The sequence below is a fragment of the Somniosus microcephalus genome, chromosome 9 (assembly GCF_052327205.1).
Source record: "Somniosus microcephalus isolate GS21.2 chromosome 9, FLI_Smic_1.0, whole genome shotgun sequence".
In the NCBI taxonomy this organism is placed as follows: domain Eukaryota; kingdom Metazoa; phylum Chordata; class Chondrichthyes; order Squaliformes; family Somniosidae; genus Somniosus; species Somniosus microcephalus.
In genome coordinates, this window is record NC_140995.1 from 71,058,893 (window position 1) to 71,065,616 (window position 6,724).

Below are 6,724 nucleotides of genomic sequence, written 5' to 3' on the forward strand. Positions count from 1 at the left end.
CCCCGCCAGTGTCTCGCTCCCTCTCCCCCCCCACTGTCTCGCTCCCTCTCCCCCCCCACTGTCTCGCTCCCTCTCCCCCCGCACTGTCTCGCTCACTCTCTCCCCGCCACTGTCTCGCTCCCTCTCCCCCGCCACTCTCGCTCCCTCTCTCCCCGCCACTGTCTCGCTCACTCTCTCCCCCCAGTCTCGCTCCCTCTCACCCTGCCTCTCCCCCCCCACCACTGTCTCGCTCCCTCTCTCCCCCCACTGTCTCGCTCACTCTCTCCCCCCAGTCTCGCTCCCTCTCACCCTGCCTCTCCCCCCACCACTGTCTCGCTCCCTCTCTCCCCCACTGCCTCGCTCCCTCTCTCCCCCCACTGTCTCGCTCCCTCTCTCCCCCCCCACTGTCTCGCTCCCTCTCTTCCCGCGCCACTGTCTCGCTCCCTCTCTCCCGGGCCCCACACTCGCTCCCTCTCTCCCCCGCCACTGTCTTGCTCCCTCTCCCCGCCACGGCCTCGCTCCCTCTCTCCCCCCGTCTCGCTCCTCTCCCCCCACTCCGTCTCGCTCCCCTCTCTCCCTCCCCCACTCCGTCTCGCTCCCTCTCCCCCCACTCCGTCTCGCTCCCTCTCCCCCCACTCCGTCTCGCTCCCTCTCCCCACTCCGTCTCGCTCCCTCTCCCCCACTCCGTCTCGCTCCCTCTCCCCCCACTACCGTCTCGCTCCCTCTCCCCCCACTCCGTCTCGCTCCCTCTCCCCCACTCCGTCTCGCTCCCTCTCCCCCCACTCCGTCTCGCTCCCTCTCCCCCCACTCCGTCTCGCTCCCTCTCCCCCCACTCCGTCTCGCTCCCCTCTCCCCCACTCCGTCTGCTCCCTCTCTCCCCCGCCACTGTCTCCGCTCCCTCTCTCCCCCGCCACTGTCTCGCTCCCCTCTCTCCCCCGCCACTGTCTCGCTCCCTCCGTCCTCCGCCACTGTCTCGCTCCCTCTCTCCCCGCCACTGCCTCGCTCCCTCTCTCCCCCACTGTCTCGCTCCCTCTCCCCCCACTCCGTCTCGCTCCCTCTCTCCCCGCCACACTCTCGCTCCCTCTCCCCCCACTCCGTCTCGCTCCCTCTCCCCCCACTCCGTCTCGTCCCTCTCCCCCACTCCGTCTCGCTCCCTCTCCCCCCACTCCGTCTCGCTCCCTCTCTCCCCCGCCACTGTCTCGCTCCCTCTCTCCCCGCCACTGTCTCGCTCCCTCTCTCCCCCGCCACTGTCTCGCTCCCTCTCTCCCCCGCCACTGCCTCGCTCCCTCCGTCCTCCGCCACTGTCTCGCTCCCTCTCTCCCCCGCCACCGTCTCGCTCCCTCTCTCCCCCCACTGTCTCGCTCCCTCTCTCCCGCACCACTGTCTCGCTCCTCTCTCCCCCGCCACTGTCTCGCTCCCTCTCTCCCCGCCACTGTCTCGCTCCCTCTCTCCGCCCACCACTGTCTCGCTCCCTCTCTCCCCCGCCACTGTCTCGCTCCCTCTCTCCCGCACCACTGTCTCGCTCCCTCTCTCCCCGCCACTGTCTCGCTCCCTCTCTCCCCGCCACTGTCTCGCTCCCTCTCTCCGCACCACTGTCTCGCTCCTCTCTGCCCCGCCACTGTCTCGCTCCCTCTCTCCCCACTGCCTCGCTCCCTCTCCCCCCACTGCCTCACTCCCTCTCTCACCCCGTGTCACTCCCTCTCCCCGTCTCGCTCCCTCTCCCCCCACTCCGTCTCACTCCCTCTCCCTCCACTCCGTCTCACTCCCTCTCCCTCCACTCCGTCTCGCTCCCTCTCCCCCCATTCTGTCTCGCTCCCTCTCCCCACACTGTCTCGCTCCCTCTCCCCCCACTGCCTCGCTCCCTCACCACTGTCTCGCTCCCTCTCTCCCGGCACACACTGGCTCCCTCTCTCCCGCCACACTCTCGCTCCCTCTCCCCCCCCACTCCGTCTCACTCCCTCTCCCCCACTCTGTCTCACTCCCTCTCCCTCCACTCCGTCTCGCTCCCTCTCCCCCCACTCCGTCTCGCTCCCTCTCCCCCACTCTGTCTCACTCCCTCTCCCTCCACTCCGTCTCGCTCCTCTCCCCCCACTCCGTCTCGCTCCCTCTCCCCCACTCCGTCTCGCTCCCTCTCCCCCCACTCTGTCTCCTCCCTCTCCCCCACTCCGTCTCGCTCCCTCTCCCCCCACTCCGTCTCGCTCCCTCTCCCCCACTCCGTCTCGCTCCTCTCCCCACACTCCGTCTCGCTCCCTCTCCCCACACTGTCTCGCTCCCTCTCCCCACACTGTCTCGCTCCCTCTCCCCCCGCCACTGTCTCGCTCCTCTCTCCCCGCCACCGTCTCGCTCCCTCTCCCCGGCCACACACTGGCTCCTCTCTCCCCGCGACACTCTCGTTCCCGGCACACTCTCTCTCTGCCACTGTCTCGCTCCCTCTCTCCCGCGCAGCTGTCCTCGCTCCCTCACTCCCCCTCCGTCCCACTCCCTCTCCCCCACCACTGTCTCTCTCCCGCGCCACCGTCTCGCTCCCTCTCCCCCGCCACTGCCTCGCTCCCGCGCCACCGTCTCGCTCCCTCTCTTCCCGCCACACTCTCGCTCCCTCTCCCCCCCACTGTCTCGCTCCCTCTCTCCCGGCCACACACTCGCTCCCTCTCTCCCCCGCCACTGTCTCGCTCCCTCTCCCCCCCGCCACTGTCTCGTTCCCTCTCCCCCGCCACTGTCTCGTTCCCTCTCTCCCCGCCACTGTCTCGCTCCCTCTCTCCCCGCCACTGTCTCGCTCCCTCTCCCCCCCGCCACTGTCCTCGTTCCCTCTCCCCCCGCCACTGTCTCGTTCCCTCTCTCCCCCGCCACTGTCTCGCTCCCTCTCTCCCCGCCACTGTCTCGCTCCCTCTCCTCCCGCCACTGTCTCGCTGCCTCTCTCCCCCCACTGCCTCGCTGCCTCTCTCCCCCCACTGTCTCGCTCCCTCTCCCCCCACTGTCTCGCTCCCTCTCCCCCACTGTCTCGCTCCCTCTCTGCCCCGCCACTGTCATGAGCCCTCTGTCCCCGCCACTGGCCTCGCTCCCTCTCTTACCGCCACACCTCCTCGCTCCCTCTCCCCCCACTGTCTCGCTCCCTCGCCATTGTCTCGCTCCCTCTCTCCCTGGCCACACACTGGCTCCCTCTCTCCCCGCCACACTCTCGCTCCCTCTCTCCCCCGCCACTGTCTTGCTCTCTCTCTCCCCCGCCACTGTCGTGAGCCTCTCTCCCCGCCACTGTCTCGCTCCCTCTCCCCACACCACTGTCTCTCTCCCTCGCCACTGCCTCGCTCCCTCTCTCCCCCGCCACTGTCTCGCTCCCTCTCTCCCCACCACTGTCTCGCTCCCTCACCCCCCGCCACTGTCTCGCTCCCTCTCTCCCCCGCCACTGTCGTGAGCCCTCTCTCCCCCGCCACTGTCGTGAGCCTCTCTCCCCGCCACTGTCTCGCTCCCTCTCCCCACACCACTCTCTCTCCCTCGCCACTGCCTCGCTCCCTCTCTCCCCCGCCACTGTCTCGCTCCCTCTCTCCCCACCAGTCTCGCTCCCTCTCCCCCGCCACTGTCTCCGCTCCCTCTCTCCCCCGCCACTGTCTCGCTCCCTCTCCCCCGCCACTGTCTCGCTCCCTCTCTCCCCGCCACTGTCTCGCTCCCTCTCCCCCCGCCACTGTCTCGCTCCCTCTCTCCCGCCACTGTCTCGCTCCCTCTCCCCCCGCCACTGTCTCGCTCTCTCTCTCCCACCACTGTCTCGCTCCCTCTCCCCCCGCCACTGTCTCGCTCCCTCTCCCCCCGCCACTGTCTCGCTCCCCCTCTCCCCGCCACTGTCTCGCTCCCCCTCTCCCTGCCACTGTCTCGCTCCCTCCCTCCGCCACTGTCGCGCTCCCTCTCTCCCCGCCACTGCCTCGCTCCCTCTCCCCCGCCTCGCTCCCTCTCCCCGCCACTGTCTCGCGCCCTCTCTCCCCCGCCACTGTCTCGCTCCCTCTCTCCCCCGCCACTGTCGTGAGCCCTCTCTTTTGCATACCATTTGCCTTCTTAACCGCCTGCTGCACCTGCATGCTTAGCTTCAGCGACTGGTGCACAAGAACACCCAGGTCTCTTTGCACTTCCCCTTCTCCCAATCTATTGCCATTCAAATAATAATCTGCCTTCCTGTTTTTGCCACCAAAGTGGATAACCTCACATTTATCCACATTATAGTGCATTTGCCATGTTTCTGCCCAATCACCCAACCTGTCCAAATCGTACTGGAGTTTCACGACATCCTCCTCACAGCTTACCCTCCCACCCAGCTTTGTGTCGTCTGCAAATTTGGAGATATTACATCCAATTCCCTCGTCCAGATCATTAATATATATTGTGAACAGCTGGGGTCCTAGGACCGATCCGTGCGGTACCCCCACTAGTCACTGCCTGCCACTCGGAAAACGACCCGTTTATTCCAACTTTTTGCTTTCTGTCCGCCAACCAGTTCTCTATCCAATTCAATACCTTGCCCCCAATCCATGTGCCTTAATTTTGCACACTAATCTCTTATGTGGGACCTTATCGAAAGCCTTCTCAAAGTCCAAATACACCACATCCACTGGTTCTCCCTTATCTATTTTACCAGTTACATCCTCAAAAAAAGGACACCTAATCCCTCTGAACCCAGGAATTGCTCGCATCCCAGGAATCAATCTCTCAATATTTAATAGTTGCTCACCATTTAAAAAATATTCTGTTTTTCTATTCTTCCTACCAAAGTGAATAACCTCACATTTCCCCACATTATACGCCATCGGCCATCTTATTGCTCACTCACTTAACTTGTCTATATTCCTTTGCGGGCTCTTTGTGTCCTCCTCAATAGCTTACTTTCCCACCTCGCTTTGTATCATCAGGAAATTTGGATACATTACACACAGAATCACACAGAATCCCCACAGTGCAGATAGAGGCCATTTCGGCCCATCGAGCCTGCACCGACACATATCCCACCCTATCCCCGTAACCCCACGTATTTAATCCCCTAACACTAAGGGTCAATTTATCATAGCCAAATCAACCTAACCCGCACATCTTTGGACTGTGGAGGAAACGGAGCACCCGGAGGAAACCCACGCAGACACAGGGAGAATGTGCAAACTACACACAGACAGTCGCCCGAGGCCAGATTTGAACCCGGGTCCCTGGCGCTGTGAGGCAACAGTGCTAACCACTATGCCACTCGGTCCCTTCATCCAAGTCATTAATATAGATTGTAAATAGCTGAGGCCCAAGCACTGATCCTTGCTGCATCCCACTAGTTACAGCCTGCCAACTGGAAAATTACCCATTTATCCCTACTCTGTTTTCTGTCCGTTAACCAATCCTCTATCTATGCTAATATATTACCCCCCAACTCCATGAGCCCTTATCTTGCATAGCAACCTTGTATGTGGCACTTTATCGAATGCCTTTTGGAATATTTCTTTAAATGTTTGCCACTGCTTATCTACCATCATACCTTTTAATCTAATTTCCCAATCTACCTTAGCCAACTCACCCTTCATTCCTATGCAATTGGCTTTATTTAAGTTTAAGACTCTAGTTTCAGACTTAAGAATTTCACTCTCAAACCCAATGTGAAATTCCAACATATTATGATCACTCTTCCCCAGACGATCCTTTACTATGAGATTACTAATTAACCCTGTCTCATTACACAATACAAGATCTAAAATAGCCTGTTCCCTTGTTGAATCCCCCCTTCCTCCCACACCGCTCTTTGCCAATTTGCATGTGCCTCAGGTAACAATCCAGAGATTATTACTTTTGAGGTTCTGCTTTTAATTTGGATCGTATCGCCCCCTCTCTCCCAGCCACTATCTCTCACTCTCTCCCCATTGTATTCCGCCTCTCTTCCCCTGTTACTCCCACCCCATCCAATATGGCACAGGTTCGTCTCCTGCTCTTCCACAAGCTCCCCAACCTCTGACCTCGATCCAATGCGCCTCCTGAAGCGGGGGGCCCAGGAGCCGCTTCACCGGCAAGGCTCCCGGGCATGCCGGTGCTGCCCGGTGCCACCCTCCCTTACAGTGCACAGGGGTGCAATGTCCGGACCTGACCCCGCCCAGCCACATAAATAACCCCAGCCCAGCCCGCCATTACTGGTGTAAACACCGTCCGCTCCCCCGGCAACGCAACGCAACGGCTCCGCTCCGCTCACTCACCGGGTAAAGAGACTCCACAGCCGGGCTCGCCATGTTCTCCATGTGAGGCATGTACGTCTCATTATCGCCGAACTAGGAAGCGAGGCCGAGACCACTCAGCGCTGCCATGCGACGCCAACCAGCGACCCGCCCACCTCCATTACGTCACCAGACAGCGCCCCCGCCCAACTTCATCATACGTCGCCCCGCCCACCTCCAACGCGTCCCCAGACAGCGCCCCGCCAACTCCATCATACGTCCCCCAGACAGCGCCCCGCCCACCTCCAACGCGTCCCCAGACAGCGCCCCGCCCAACTCCATCGTACGTCACCAGACAGCGCCCCGCCCAACTCCATCGTACGTCACCAGACAGCGCCCCGCCCACCTCCGTCGCGTCACCAGACCGCGCCCCGCCCAACTCCGCTACGTCACCAGGCAGCGCCCCGCCCAACTTCGTGACGTCACCAGACCGCACCCCGCCCAACTCCGTTACGTCACCAGACCGGGCCCTGCCCAACTCCTGTACGTCACCAGACAGCGCCCCGCCCACCTCTAATACGTCACCA